The 16,419-nt window shown below is 46.8% G+C and overlaps 1 protein-coding gene across 3 annotated transcripts in view; it reads right to left on the reverse strand.

The window, feature by feature from the left end:
* Positions 1-16,419, reverse strand: part of IL34 (interleukin 34) — a 66,505-nt gene that overhangs the window by 41,828 nt on the left and 8,258 nt on the right. The window contains exon 1 of one of the 3 annotated variants that reach the window (XM_054696989.1): positions 17-59. The exons of the other annotated variants lie outside the window; for them this stretch is intronic. The gene's annotated coding sequence lies outside the window, so the exon portion shown is untranslated. Of the gene's footprint in view, positions 1-16; positions 60-16,419 lie in introns of those variants that run through there. 3 annotated transcript variants of the gene reach the window in all.

A 16,419-nucleotide genomic window follows, 5' to 3' on the forward strand; every position in this document is an offset into this window, starting at 1 on the left:
GTATGGGGGGGCCTACCTGAAAGATGTCTTGATCTGGGAGAAGACCTGCTGGGAAGCCACAGCTTCAACCTTGGCCTTTGCACTACATTCACCATCAGGCCACTCCTCCTCCTCCCTCCCCCCCAACCCCCAGCAACCCCGGTGCACTCAGTAAGTGGTTTGTAGGCCTGGCAGTGCTGCCACTAACTTGTGATGTGATTGAGTCAATCTCACAGTTTTAGAGATTTTCAGAAGTGAAAGGAAAAGTCCAGAACTTCAATTTCTAAACCAAAAAATACATGGCCCCTAATGACCTGAGCCTAAATTCCCTAGAAGCAGAGCCTGAGATAGGGGTTTGGTTTCACATGAATTACTGGGGGCATGCTCTCAGGAGATACCATATGTGGGTGAGAAGTCAGGATCAAGCTCTCAAAACATTTTGAAATCACACCACAGAATTCACCAACCTTGAGGCAAGGAGGATGGGCTTTCAGCCCCCAACATGCCTAAGCAGGTAGGCTGGAGGGTGTAAACTCCCAGATATCTCTCAGGGTGGCTTGGAGCAAGACAGGGGACTGTGGTTTGTTGCCGCCGCTCCCACGCTGCAGAAGCTGGGCTGTGAGTCTAGTGGAGATAAGGGGGTCTGACAGCCACCAACCCCCACTTCCTATTCTGAGAGGCCCTCTAACATGTTTCTAAACAAAAGGCTCCAAAGATCACACAAGAGGGATGGTGAGGTAAGGATACAAGTGTTTGGAGTACAAGTATTTCCAGAATCCTGGAATCTGTACTTAGAATGAATCCTAACTGCTCCCCTGACTTCCCAGCAGGCTTCGAAGTGACCCCTCCCTGACCTCCACCCACAGTCCCCACACTGACCGCCCAGCCACACACTAGACTGACTCCTGACTTTCCCTGTTTTCTCTGCCTAGAATGTTCCAGCCCAGACTTTTGTCTAGCTGACTTCTTTTTGCCAACTCAAACCTCACAGAGAGGCCTTCTCCTAGGTCATTCCTGGTCACACGCCCGTGGTACTTCTGCATGGCACTGGCCACTCTGACATTATCTTAACCATGTTCAACTGTGGGCACAGAGACTTGTTCTGGTCTCATCACAGGTCCCCTGGAGCCTGGTGCACAACTGGGCCCATAGATGACAATCACAGTTGGTGAATAATCTGAGTGAATAAAATGGACGTTTGTGCCAGATGCTGAAATGCCAGCATAAAGGGGAAATAGGAAATGCTGGAGAAAAACCCTGCAGGCAGCCAGGAGGAGTGTGGATAGACCCACCTAGTCTCCTATTCCTTCTTCCTCTCCCAGCTCCTTGCCCTCAACTTGGAGCCAGAGTTAGCCTCAACCCTGAGGAGATGGTCACCTTTTGGAAGGGTGCAAACATCTCAAAACAACCAAGGGCATCTGGTTCCCAACTCAAGCTAGGGCTCTGAGCAGCTCTTTCCCCACTGTACCTGGCTCAGAGGCAGCGCTGAGCCAGTGCCAGGCTCAGAGGCAGCGCAGCTCCCAACACACACCACTGCAGTTTAAACCAGGATGGTGAACGCCCTCCCTGGCCATGGCCCCACCAGGACAGTCTCTTTTGCCAGCACCCCACCTTCCCAGACTCCAGGCGCCTATGAGATCCTCTGAATTTCACCCAGCATTTCCCACGAGCCAGGTGCCTGACATGCCCTTGCTTGCTCGTTTGCACAATAATGCCACATTAGCATCAGTACCCCAATCTCATGGTTGCCATTTTACAAATGAAGAGACAAGCAGAGATTCAGTCAAAGGACACATGTCTAGTGAGGAGGGCCAGCCAGTTGCATACTTTTTTCTTGCTTATTTAAGAGGTTTGTCACCTGGGGTCTGCCAGATGGCAGCTGGCAGCTCTGGCAGAAAAGCTTATAAACCGGGCCTCCCCGGTGGCGCAGCGGTTGAGCGCTGGGTTGTGAAGCTGCCCACGACCTCTGCGGCACCGGTTCGATCCCCGGCTGCTCCCCGGCCACCGGAGGAGGGTCCCACATGGCGCGCAGACCTCTCCTGCCGCCCGCTGCTCCCCTCAGCAGTGTACTTCGGTCCTTCTGCCTGCTCTGCTCCCCACTCTGGCTCTGGTGAATACTCTCACCCTCCCGTGCTTCTGACTGTACCCAGTGCATGTATAAACAAAAAACAAACAAACAAACAAACAAATAAATAAATAAACATGCCTCTATAAAAAAAAAAAAAAGAAAGAAAAGAAAAGCTTATAAACCATTATTTCAGAGAAGGCAACTTAAGTACCCAGCACCATGGTCTGGTGGGCAGCCCCTCTGCACTTGGGGTTCACAGACTTGTAGCACATTGCCCCATGGTTCAAGTGCTCTCCGGGCTGGCTACCTGCTGGTCCATTTTTGCAGATGCAGAGAGACTGAGGCTCCGGGAGGCTTAGGGTTGCGTGACAGACCCTCAGCGAGAGCAGAGGCAGCCACACTCTGTATGCACTGTATGCACTGTAGGGAGCAGCTACCTGTGCCCCAGTTGGCTTGCAGCTCACCTGGGGTGGCTCACCTGGAGCTACTGGGCCTCAGGTCGGCTCCCCCCCGACCTTCTACTGGATGACTGGGCCCAACAAAGTCTCGTTGGGGCCCAAGAACTAGGATGCTCTGAGGCACCTGGATCCCCAACATCCTAACCTTCTAACCACAGGCAGTAACAGGAATGAAGGGTTGATGTAATATTTGAAAATCAGTCATTGTAAATTCCCCATGTGAGCAAACTGAAAAACACTTCAGTTGATGCAGATTTTGTCTCTTCTGACAAAATCCAACATCCACTGGCAACAGAACCTCTCAGTAAAGTCTGAATAGAAGGGAATTTCCTCAACTTGAAAAAGGGCATCTTTGAGAAAATTAGTTAAATGGCAAAAGACTGAATGCATTCCCCTTACATCTGGGAACAACACATGCCAATGAACAAAGTCAGCAAGGAAACAGGACATTTGATGACAGCCAGCTGCGTTTCTGTTTCTATGATCAGTTTCTATTTTTACACCAAAGCTGGAAACAAGACAAATGTCCATCAGCAGGTGAATGAATAAAAACATGATGGTAGATCCATACAATGGAATTCTGAGCCCCAATAGAATGAACTATTGGTACACGCAGCAACATGGGGGAAGCTTGTGATGAGTGAAAGAAACCAGACAGCCCCCAAGGGAAAGATAAACTGTCTAATTCCATTTATTCAAAACTCTCCCAAATGTATCTGTAGGGACAGAGCAGATCAGAGGTTGGATGGGGGTGGAGGACAGGGAGCAGCACAGGGAAATATTCAGGAGTGATCAAACTTTTCTTTTTTTTTTTTTAAATTGAGGCAACAGTGGTTTACCTCACTGTATGTTCTAAGAGTGCAGGCTCACACTTCACATGTATGGTATTGCACCACAGCCACCAAAATGGCAGTGACTGATCTTGGTATGGTTTACATTTTCAAAAGTGTAAATTGTGTACTTTAGTACAGTTTACTGAGGGTCAATTTTACATCAGCTGTTCTTTAAAAATGGCCTTAATTTGAGGTACCTAGGTTAGGCAAATTCATAGACAGAAAGTAGGCCCGAGGTTATCAGGGACAGAGAGGGGGGAATGGGGAGTTTCTTTTTAATGGATACAGTGTCTGTTTGAGATAATAGTGGTGACAGTTAGGTAACAATGTGTTAGGTAATGTGGCTGAACTGCATATTTAAAATGGTTAAGATGGCAATTTTTATGTTATGTATATTTTATCATAATGAAAATTAAAAAAAAAAAACTAAAAAAGTTGCATGTTAGAAGACATTTGCATTTGAGGGGAAAGACATGGGTTTACTGCTTTTTCTCATTCCTGAGGGGTATTTATCCTCAAAGAGGTTACAAACAGGGCCTCCCCCGTGGCGCAGCGGTTGAGCGCTGGGTTAGCAAAGCTGCCTGCAGCCTCTGCAGCGCCAGTTCGATCCCGGGCTGCTCCCCAGCCACCGGAGGAGGGTCCCACATGGCGCGCAGACCTCTCCTGCCGCCCGCTGCTCCCCTCAGCAGTGTACTTCAGTCCTTCTGCCTGCTCTGCTCCCCGCTCTGGCTCTGGTGAATTCTCTCACCCTCCCGCGCTTCTGACTGTACCTAGTGCTTGTATAAATAAATAAATAAATCTGGAAAAAAAAAAAAAAAAAAAAGAATCTTTAAAATTAAAAAAAAAAAAAGGTTACAAACAGCCTTGCTGCCATTAGCTAGACGGGTCCAGTCTCACAGGACACAGGGCCCCCTACCCTTATAGCCTGCGCCCCCTCCCCTCAGGATGACTGACCAGTCTCAGTTCCCCTGCCCCCTGCACCTGCTGTTCCTGAGCTGAAGCCCCTTCCCCCACCACCTAATCCTCCCTCCCGCAACCAGGATCCCCAGCCCTTACCCATCCACATACCTCCCCCAGATTCTGTTGATTCCAGCTACCCCTTCTCCAAGGAGCTGTCCCTTTGTGTCCCCTGGCTCCCCTGTCCTTTGGAATGGCCAGTGTCCTATGCATCTACCTTCTGTCCCGCTGTGGGCTGGGAGCTCCTTTCAACTCCCGGACCTCACCTAACGACCTGTCTCAGACTTCTGGATTCCAGTTGAACCCCAGCACAGGGCATAGCCGATCAACTGCCAGGACTTGGGCCGGACCAGTCCTGTTTTACCAATTCAGGAATGTCCCCAGTGGAGGACTTGGGGGAAATGGAATTCTTGGTGAACAGAGCAGCCTTGTTTCAGATTTTTTGGCTCACAGCAGACAGACTCTGGGGACATGGGCAAACCCACACAGGGTGCTGGGAAGCCTGGCTTTGGTTCCTCCTTACTTGGGCCTGGTGAGCAAGTCCATTTCTTCTTGTTGGCCTTATACTCTACCCATCTGAAAAACACTGGAGAAACTTTCCCTCCATGGAATTGGAAGATGGGTAGAAGGGAAAATGAGGACGTTTGTGGAGAGCCCCGCCATGGGGAACATCTTCCTTGTATAAAGTTTGCTCCTGGTTCAGCCATACACTTGAGTTGGGATTCAAGTCCTGCTCATCGAAGGGTGCTAGCAGGGGTACCCCTACTCCTCACAGGCCCTGTGTTATGGTTCATTGTTAATTCCTCTGCTATACCTTCCAAGAGCAATGGGCTTCATTACAAGGATTGAAATTGTAATTAGGGCCTCTCTGGTGGCACAAGGGGTTAAGACGCAGCACTACGAAGCTATCTGCAGTCACTGCAGCATAAGTTTGATCCCCAGCCAAGGAGCTACCCACATGTTGCTGCAGACTTCTCCTGTCTCATCCGCTGCTCCCCTCAGCAGTGTATTTCAGTAGGCCTGCCTGTTCTGTTCCCTGTTCTGTCCCTGGTGAGTCCTCTCACCCCCCACATCTCTGGCCTGCATCCCAGCTCTTGCATGCATAAATAAAATAAATCTTAAAAAAAAAAGTATAATTAAACAATCATTCATTAGTAGTTTCCCATCTCTGTCCCCTGCTGGAACATAGGCCCCACTGAATTCCTGACTTAGTGCCTAACTCAGAGAATAATGCAATTGTCACATTAATTAATGTGGGGAGGCCTGCGTGGGAGATCTTTTCTCCTAACACCCACCCTCTTGCCAAGGAGAAACTGAGATGAAGACCTCTGTCCCTGAGCCACTGGAAAGGGTAAATCTGGGGCCACAGTGGTGTCCCCCGCCTCCTAACAAGGCCTCATCCCCTCCTCCCTCTCCCAGTCTGATTCAAGATCCACCCTGGTTCCATTATAGCCCCCTTTCTACTGTGCCACCTTGCAAAAGAGCATAAGATTTTTTAAACAGGCCATAAGTTTCCATATCAGTGCTAAATTTTACTCAAGGCATATGTGACCCAGGACTTGGTACAAGAAGATGGAAAGTTGTGAGCCTAGCCTGGAGCAGCTGACACAGAGTGGGTGGTCACTGAGCAGGATGGTGGTGAGAAGGGTCTCAAGAGCCAGGCCAGAGAGGACAGGAGGCAAGAAGGGGTGAGCAGGCTTCCTGGAGCAAGGCCCTGAAGAGTCTATCATTACCCCTCAAACAAATGACAGTCCCTCAGGACACACAGTCTGGGCAAGGGAGCTGTTCTATAACTTCCAGAAATATTCTTATCAGAGTTGCTATCAGACCCATGGGCTGGTAGAGGGGGAGAGCCACATCAGGTCCTACCACCCCCAGCTTTTCCCATGGGGCCTCTAGCCCAAACATGAGCAGAATGCACTGGCACTCCACTGAAATCCTCTCCCCTGCCTTATCCAGCAGGGGCCTACTTTTTGCCCTGAGTGTGCTTTCTGCCAGAAATAGTTCACATGAATACTTTGTCAGTCTTAGCTTTCTCTGTCATTCCAGAACACCTGCCATAAACAAGCATCTTTTATTTATTTAAAGATTTATTTTATTTATGCATACAAGAGCTGGGGTTTAGGCCAGAGGTAGGGGCAGGGGTGAGAGGATTCACCAGAGACAGAGTGGGGAGCAGAACAGGCAGATTGACTGAAATACACTGCTGAGGGGAGCAGTGGGTGAGACAGGAGAGGTCTGCTGAGCCATGTGGGTAGCTCCCTGGCTGGGGATCGAACTCATGCTGCAGAGGCTACAGATTGCTTCATAGTGCTAATGCTTAACCCCTTGTGCCATTAGGGTGACCTGCCTCTTTAATTTTTTAACCTACACCACATGTGTTTACAGTGGGTTGAATAGTGGTCACCAAAACTTATTGTTCACCTGGAACCTCAGAATTAATTTGGAATAGAGTCTTTGGGGATGTCATTAGTTTAGATGAAGTTATAATGACAATACCTTTATAAGAGCAGACACAGACAGACACACACACACACAGCTTTATAACACAGTAGTTATACAGCTACAAGCATGGAATGTCAAGGATTTCCAGAAACCACTAGAATCTAGTAAAAGACAAGGAAAGACCCTCTCCTGTAGTCTTCAGAGGGAACATGGACCTTGATTTCTAGCTTCCAAAATATGAGAGAAAAATGTTTCATGCTTCCATGACAGGCCTAGAACACTAACAGAACTGTTCTCTGCCCTTGTTCCTCTCACTCAATCCATCTAGAAGACAACACTGTCTCACTTTTTTTCCCATTGGTTGCTAAATATCCCACTTTATATGGACCAAAACTGTGATCTGTCTCCAGCTGATGACCATTTAAGTTGTTTCAATTTTGAACTTCTTCAAATAACACTGTAATGACTGTCTGTTCAGACAGCACTGTGCCCCCTCACCCCAAAGTCCATATATAGTAATATCATAAGGTAGAAGGATATACCGGGAAGCTTTACATTTTTTTTTAAAGATTTATTTATTTATGCATACAAGAGCTAGGGTACAGGCAGAGATGCGGGGGTGAGAGGATTCACCAGAGACAGAGTAGGGAACAGAACAGGCGGATCTACTGAAATACACCTCTGAGGGGAGCAGCGGGTGAGTCAGGAGAGGTCTGCTGCGCCATGTGGCTTGTTCCCTGGCTGGCCGGGGATCGAACTTGTGCTGCAGAGGCTGCAGATTGCTTCATAGTGCAGAGCTTAACCCCTTGTGCCACCAGGGAGGCCCAACCTTTACATTTTTAAAAGCTATTGCAAAATAGCTTTCAAGGAGCTCTCACTATGTCCTTAGAAGCAATGTATTTTTCATTGGCTCACTGGTTTCTTGTTTGTAATTGTTTTTTTTTTTTTCATGCTCCAAATTAATGCAAATTTGTAGAGAAATACTCCAATACAAAGATAGTTGTATGTGCGTCTGTGGGGTCCCTCTTACAAGGACACGGGAAGTAGACATCTCTTCCCACTGCTCTTTCCTCCCCTTGCTCTTTTACTGTATTCCTGTCCTTCCCCTTCCTCCTTGCTCACACTAACACTAGTGGGCATAGATAGGGAGAGGAAGTCTGCTTGTGTTAATAAATCAAATCAACACATAACTTTGTTTTCAATTCCCACTTCAGTCAGTGATGGGTATATCTGTTAAGTCAAAATTCTAATTTTGCTATGCTTTAGACAGATAGACACACACACACACACACACACACAGAGCATCCTCCATACACGAAATCTTAGCAGGCATGCTGAGGGTTAAGTGATGGAAATATTTTCAGTGCAATCTGAAAATATCTCAGTCACTGTCTCCTACCTTTTTTACATCTTCATTTTTTTTTAAATTTCTCCTCTCCCTTCTTTCTCCCTTCCTTCACCTATAGCCCTACACAAGTACCCCTGATGGGCAGCCATCACTGCCATTTTTCATATATCCATATACAAATACGCACATATACAAGTGTGGGGCTTGGGGTCGAGTTTTGCTTTCTTTGGGGTTGTTTTGCAAAAATAGGATCAACCCATCTCTCTTTTTTACTTTTTTCATTCAATCATAAAATCCCTCCAAACATTTTAATGGGTGCAAAATAGTAGCTGAGAGACCTTTATTTTGATTCGTTATTATTGTTGCTGTTAACGTTATGACTAAAGCTATGTAAACACCACAGACATTTATCCTCTTGCTTTCATTTTTTTTTTTTAAGTCATTTTTCAGGAGGTAGGATTTTTTTTTTTTTTAGATTTATTTATTTATACAAGCACTGGGTACAGTCAGAAGCACAGGAGGGTGAGAGAATTCACCAGAGCCAGAGAGGGGAGCAGAGCAGGCAGAAGGACCGAGGTACACTGCTGAGGGGAGCAGCGGGCGGCAGGAGAGGTCTGAGCGCCATGTGGGACCCTCCTCCGGCGGCCGGGGAGCAGCTGGGGATTGACCCAGCGCTGCAGAGGCTGCGGGCAGCACTGCAACCCAGCGCTCAACCGCTGCGCCACCGGGGAGGCCCCTCTTGCTTTCATTTTTGCTGTTGCTGCTGATTCCCTCATGATGTCTGGTTTCCCTGTGCATTTTGTAATTGGGATTGTTTGCTCAAGTTTGATGGGCAGCCTGTCAGCAGCCTGAGTGGGCTGGTTGAAGGTATGTTCTTTCAAAGAGGTGCTTTTACTTCTGCCAGGTATCCCAAGGAGTTATCAGCCAGAACTAGTTTGTTTGGGGTTTGTGGTTTCTTTTTTTAAATTGTGGTAAGCTATATATAACATAAAATTTTCCATCATAACCATTTGTAAGTGTTCAGGTCAGTGGTGTTAAATAATTCCATGTTGTTATACAAACAATTTCCAGAATTCTTTTCATTTTGCAAAATGGAAACTCAATACCCATGAAACAGTTCCCCTTTTCCTCCTCCCCCACTTCCTAGCAATTCTGCTTTCTAGATCTATGAACTTTCCAGCTAGGAAGAGTTTCATTTCCAGACCTGGAGACCTTAGGATGACAGTAGTATAAATTTAATACCCAAATCCAAAAGAGGGCAGCTGTGTGGCTACACATTTCTGAGAAAAGGCCTTCCTCTTCCCCAACCACACCCACGCCATGCCAGAAAAGCTTTCCTCTCTGTCCCTGGTCTAATTTTCATGGGAGGTTTAAACTTTTGGGGGTTCCAGCTACCTGTAGGAGTCTCTGGTCTACTCTCCGCTGCAGGTTGGCTTAAAACTTCCTCCCTTTTCCCAGCAGTTAGTTAACCCTAAATCCTGGGTTATCCAGACCAGCAAGTCCTCAGAGCAGGCAAAGTAGCCTAGCTCCCTCACCAACTTCCTTCACCTTGCTTGTACAGCGACTCTTTCCACGCAGCACAACTGTGCACACATAAAAAAAAAGTGTCGATTGTTTTGTATGCTAAGTTCTTAGATGTTTTATACAGTCTCCTCGCTGAAAAGCTCTTATGGTTTTTTTTTCTTTGTAATAGGATCTTGCCTTTGTCTCCAATGGAACTAGAGCTCTAGTGTCTACTGGACAGAGCCCCCTCTGGACAGACATATAGCAGATAACCCAGTGGAAACTAGTAGAATGAAGAAAAAACAGAAGGACTCCTACAGATGGTGCTGCGTCTGTTTCAGAGATGTGTGGAGCTGTGAAAAAAATGACATAAGTGGAGCCATTTTTAAATGGAGTCAGAGCAGTCATTCCAGAGAAAGCACCTTGCACAGCTTGCTCAAACTGGCCACTCCTTGGAACTAGGCCAAAGCTCAACTATTTTGAGAAATCATCAAGCAAACAATTGTTTGAGAAGTCTCCTGATCAGAGGACTAATGCTTGTGGCCTTTTTCCAGAGGAGAGCCAGCAACCTATGATCTATAGCCAAGAATAAGCTAACCTTGTTAGTGCTAATTAACTCAGTCTTTTTTTTTTTTTTTAACTACTTCATTTTCCTCGTTTCTATCCATAAAAATCCTTACATTTTCTTTCTTTTCAGGACACTATTTGGGTTTCTATTCAAATCTTTGTTCTTCTTTGGTCCCAGATAAACATGCTTTTTCTATTTATTGCCTCTTAATTTTAGCAGCATCTCTAGTTTTAGCCTATAAAACTTCTGCTGATAATTTTGGCAACGTCCATGGGATGGAGCTGGGACTACTTCAGCTAGAATAAAAGGGCTAAATGAATGTCAATGATAACAGCTAATGTTATCACTTTATGTCATATAATACACACACGTGCACGCACACACACCCAACATCGGAGTTAGGAATTCTCACCTCATTTTAAAGATGAAATCAAAACCCAGAAAGTTCTGCAACTTGCCCAAGATTGCAAAGCTAGGACCTCCCTGGTGGCACAAGGGGTTAAGATGCAACCTATGAGGCTAGCTGCAGCCGCTGAAGCATGAGTTTGATTCCCAGCCTAGGAACTACCCACATGGCACAGCAGACCTCTCCTGACTTGTCCGCTGCTCCCCTCAGCAGTCAATCTGCCTGTTCTATTCCCCACTCTGTCTCTGGTGAATCCTCTCACCGCCCCCACCCCATACCTCTGGCCTGTACCGCAGTTGTTGTATGCATAAATAAATAAATGTTTAAAAAAAAAAAAACGATTGCAAAGCTAGCAAGCACAAGAGTAAATATTAACTCTAAGTGTGTTTGAACCCAAAGAGCATGCTGATAACTCTGTATTAGAGGACAGTCTGATGGCAGGAGGAAAATATATCCTCAAATCCAACAGTTTTGTGCCGCTCGAAGACCCTGACTATGAGACACACTGTGGCTTAGCCTAAGAGATAGAGCCCATCAAGACCTGGAGCTGGAGGGCTTCCCTGGTGGCACAAGGGGTTAGGTTTCAGCACTACCAAGCTATCGCCAGCTACTGCAGCATGAGTTCGAACCCTGGCTAGGGAGCTAACCCACATGGTGCAGCAGACCTCTTCTGTCTTGCCTGCTGCTCCCAGCTGTAGTCTATTTCAGTAAATCCGCCTGAATCCGCCTGAACTCTCATTCACTGCTGGTAGGGATGCAAAATGGTACAATCAATTGGGAAGACAGTTTGGCAGTTTCTTACAAGCTAAGCATAGTCTTATTATATGATCCAGCAACCACATTCCTAGGCCCTTACCCAACTGAGTTGAAAACTTATATCCACAAAAAAACCTGTATACATGTTGATGATTGCTTCAAACTAGAAGCAATCAAGATATCCCTCAATAAATAAATGATAAACTACAGTGCACACATACCATGGGAAGTTATATAAGGCTAAAAAGAAATGAGCTATTAAGCCATGAAAAAAACACAAAGAAACATTAAATGCATTTTTAGATATGCAAGTAGAAACCAACTAGAAAGGCAATAAAAAATACGATTCCAAGTACATGACATTTGGAAGAGGAATACTACAGACAGTAAAAACATCAGGGGTTGGGGCCTCCCCTGGTGGCACAGCAGTTGAGCGCTGGGCTGCGAGGCTGCCCGCAGTCTCTGCAGCGCCAGTTCGTTCCCCGGCTGCTGGCGAGGGTCCCACACACCAAAAAAAAAAAAAAAAAAAAAAAAATCAGGGGTGGGGCACAGGGGATTTATAGGGCAACGAACTATTCTGTATGCTACTGTAATTATAGATACATGACATTACACATTGATTAGAATGCACAGAAGTACAACAGAGAGTGAACCTAATATAAACTGTGGCTTCTGCTAATAATAATGTATTAATGTGGATTCATCAATTGCAATAAATGCACCTCACTAATAACCCAACATGTTGAGAGTGTGTGTGTGTGTGTGTGTGTGCCTGAAGTGGTGTGGCTATGTGCACCTCTGTAGTAGCTGCTCAACTTTTCTGTAAGTCTAAAATTATCATTTTTTTAAGCCTATTATTTCTTTAAAATAAAGCTTTAAAAAGTATTTGAAAATGGAATCAGCCAATGCTAGGGACTTTGCAGGTAGGCAGTCCAGGGTTTAAGTCCCAGGTTCTGAACCACCCTGAGTTTCCTCCTCTGGGGTCAGCAGTCATGCCTTATGGGGTTGGCTTAAGCATCCTAGAATTCTGTTACTGCAGGGTGCCAGCCAGAAGTCAAGTCACCATAGTGATCTCCAGGGAAAGTAGACATGTCTTCTCTTGATGGGGAGGGGAAACCAATGCCAGCAGGACCAGGAGGCAGCCTCACCAGAGATGTTGCCTAGTGAGGGTTTCCCAGCTGTGGGAAAGCACTGGAAGGTCCCAGTCTGGCCTCCATCGGGCAGACTAGCCTCCATTGGTCTGTTAGCGTCTGTGCATTGCAGCTGCACTAGGGTCTGGGACAGCCCCTTTGAGGGGACAAGAGGAAGCATGAAACAGTCCATGACACAGTACAGTGGAGGTGGAAAGAGGCCAGCAGAATGAGGAGGTCAGAAGGATCAGCACCTTGTCCCAGAGTGTCCTTCTATTGTGGGGCTCTGGGGAGTCCCTAATAATCTTCATCACCTAAAACATCATTACCACACCCACTTCCAGGGTAGCAGTGAGGGCATCATGAGGCAACAAAAGAAAATGTTTAAATGTCCTTATTCCATCAGGCAGCAAGTGAATCAATATTATAGCTATCAGATCCAGCAACCAACACTCTCAAGGGTAGCAACAAGGGGTGAAATCCAGGCACTGAACACATGACTTAACCTTACCCAGACTCAGTCTCCTCATCTGTAACATGAGAGTAACACAATCTCCTGGGATCTCTATAAATCCAGTGAGATAGTGTCCTCACAGGTATTAGCATGCTGCCAGCAGAGGGGTCCATAAATGATCATCCCCTGCACCTTCATAAGCAGTACCTTTGTGCCACTCCAGCTGAGTCATTCTAGATAACCACTGTCCCTGCCAGGGTTTCCTCTGTAATCCTGCTCAGATTTGACGACAGAGGCAGCCACCATTAGGGATGTTGTTTATTGCCTTGTGGATGTCAGACTGGGAGTTGGACAAATTAAACCACTTGGCAAGGTCTTGGCACCCAGAGAACTGGGCTGGAGAAAACACAAAATGAGCTCAAGAAGGCTCCCTGGTGGCCTAGGGGTTAAGTCTAAGTGCTATCACGCTATCACTGCTGTGGCCTGAGTTCAATTCCCCCAGTCAGGGAGCTAACTAATACCACATGGCGCAGCAGACCTCTTCTGTCTCACCCACTGCTCTCCTTAGCAGGGTATTTCAGTAGATCCACCTGTTCTGCTCCCCACTTTGTCTCTAGTGAATCCTCTCACCCCCTGCACCTCTGGCCTATATCCCAGTTCTTCTATGCAAAAATAAATTTAAAACAAATAAAATAACAAACTGAGCGCAACAGCCCTAGGAAAGATTTTGAGGTCTGTAAGAGTTAAGGAGGCGGCAAGGGAAACATTGAGCGATAGGAAACCTGGTTCCAATAAAGGCCAGTGTGTCTTCAATGCTCTCCTTGGACCCAAGCTTCAGACAAGCCAGCCAGAGGGAGAAAGGATGACAGGAAGCCACTAAACCCTTATGTGTCAGTGCCCTGGAAACTGGCAGCCAGGGCGGCAGGGGCTGGGTAGCAACTGGAGATGGATTTTGAAGATTTCTGTCCATCAGAGAGGGCAAGAGTCAGACTGTCTGGGTTCAAACCCCAGCTCTAGTGTCTACTGACTACGGGCATGTGACTTAATCTCTGGGCTTCAGTTCCCAGCTGTAAAATGGGAATGACAATAGCACCCACCACACAGGGATGTGGTGAGACCTCTTTAGCACTGAACATGGCACTTGCAGGAGCTGTAATTACTGTTATTTAGGGAGGATTGATACACGCCTTCCCACCTGCCCGCATCCACCTTGGGTCCCCCTATACCCAGGCCTGTTAAACATAACTTTACCTAGGTTGGATCTCATCAGAGAGGCACAGAGATGTGGAGACTGGGGTCTCCTCTTGCAGTTTGCCCCAGACACTCCTTACATGCCTCTACTAATGGGTTGCTCACAGCTCCATGAGGCAGCCTGCTCCACATTCACATAGCTCTGATCACGAGTTCTCCAGGTGGAGCTAAAATCTCCTCCCTGCACACTACCCCTTAGTGCAACTGATTTTTCTGCCAGGGACTTTCCGATGTTTGGAATCCACCCATCTCATGAATGCTAGAATACCCCTGATTAGGGCTCGAGTCACTCCTCCAGGAAGTCTTACCTGAACCCCGCCCTGAACCTCTCATGCAGAATGGCGCAACTGCTCCCACAACACTTGGTCTGTAGGTAGAAAGTTTTCAGTATCTCCTAACTCTAATAATAGTTCACATGCTCTGCCTCACCTGATCCTCATACAACCCCTGTAAGGGTCATACTATCTCTCCCCTAAGTTAAAATAACTATGGTAAAATACACGTAACAATCGTAGCCTAGATTTTGGTTTGGGGCTAAGTGTGCAATTCAGTGGTACTAAGTGCCTTCACATTATTGTGCTACCCTCACCACCATCCTTCCACAGGACTTCTTACACCTGGCGAAACCAAAACTCTACTAGTTAACAGCAATCCCCCCTTTCTCCCTCCCTCCAGCTTCTGGCAACCACCATTCATTACTATAATTTTGATGAATCCCATACCTTGTGTAAGTAAATCATACAGGCACTGCCCTTTTGTGTCTGGCTGATTTCGCTTAGCATAATTTCCTCAAGGTTTATCTGTGTTGTAGCTGGGATCAGAATTTCCTTCCTTTTTAAGGCAGAATAATATTCCTTTTTACACACACACACACACACACACACACACACACACACACACATTTTGTTTATCCATTCATCTGTTGACAGAAAGTTAGGTAACTGATCTCCCTTCCAGATCCTGCTTTCAATTCTTGTATAAACCCAGAAATGGGATTGCTGGATCACATGGCAGTTCATTTTAACTTTTTGAGAAACTGCCAAACTGTTTTCCATACCATCTATTCCATTGTACAGTTCTACCAACACAGCACAAGAGTTCCAATTTCTCCACATCCCTTCCAATACTTGTCTTGCTTTTTATTGTAATTTCTTTTATAATAATCATCCTAATGAGTATGAAGTGGAATAGGGGGATCCAATTCTTATTCCTACTTGACATCTCAGCAAAGTAGGGCTGGAGATATCCCTTGATTTGCTTAAGGTTGCACAGGCAGCATGCAGTAGAGCTGGGACTCAAACTCAGGGCTGTCTGTGTTTGGTGCTCCCAGTAATCCCCATCTCCAAAACTCCCTGCTGCCCACCTAGTCAGTGACGGCCCTGGGGCCTTCAACATCCCCTGAGTTCCATCCAGGACCTGGCCAGGAAGGAGACAGTGACACAAGGAGACCTCACACACACACTCTAATTGTGCAAGACCAGATTCTGAAACCCCCAGAACCAGGTGACCCTGAAACTAGCATTTCAATAGAAAAAACTTACCCTGTGAGGCCCACTGAGCTGATTGACTTTGCCTAGGAGGTCTCTCTGGCCAGCCTGGAGGGAGCCGGGCTCCAGATGGATCACTAATTCTCAAATCCTGTGGGGCCAGGACATGGAGCAGCTGGAGCAGGGAGAGGGCCATGGGGAAGGTCCAGAAGGTGACCCAAGCAAGATAGCTAGGCAGGAACCCAGGTGCATCCCTGGCGTTGCTGCATCTCACCCGTGTGACCATGGGCAACCTCGTTTTCCCTATGCCTTAGTTTTTTCATCAAGTCAAAACTTGCAGGGAGCCATGTGCATTAAATGGGCACCAAATGATGAGCAGTATCAAATAGTGCTGGCTACCACAGCCTCCTCCTGTGCCCATGCATCTCTCTGCTCACTTGTCCTTCATCTGAACCAAATATATCCCATCTCTAGCTCACCTTTATGCCACACTCCCATGCCCCTCACTATTGCAGGGCTGGCAGAGCTTTAAAGAGTACAGGTTCCCAGGGGTCCTTTGAGGAATAACACACTGGAATGTATTAGTTCTGGTCTACTTCTTAGAAAAACAAATAAGCGGGCCTCCCTGGTGGCGCAAGGGGTTATGATGTAACCTATGAAGCTACCTGCAGTCACTGCAGCATGAGTTCGATCCCTGGCCAGGGAGCTAACCACATGGTGCAGCAGACCTCTCCTGTCTTGCCTGCTGCTCCCCTCAGCAGTGTATTTCAGTCAGT

Source organism: Talpa occidentalis, unplaced genomic scaffold (genome assembly GCF_014898055.3).
Source record: "Talpa occidentalis isolate TD23 unplaced genomic scaffold, MPIMG_talOcc4v2.1 talOcc4.17, whole genome shotgun sequence".
Taxonomy (NCBI): Eukaryota; Metazoa; Chordata; class Mammalia; order Eulipotyphla; family Talpidae; genus Talpa; species Talpa occidentalis.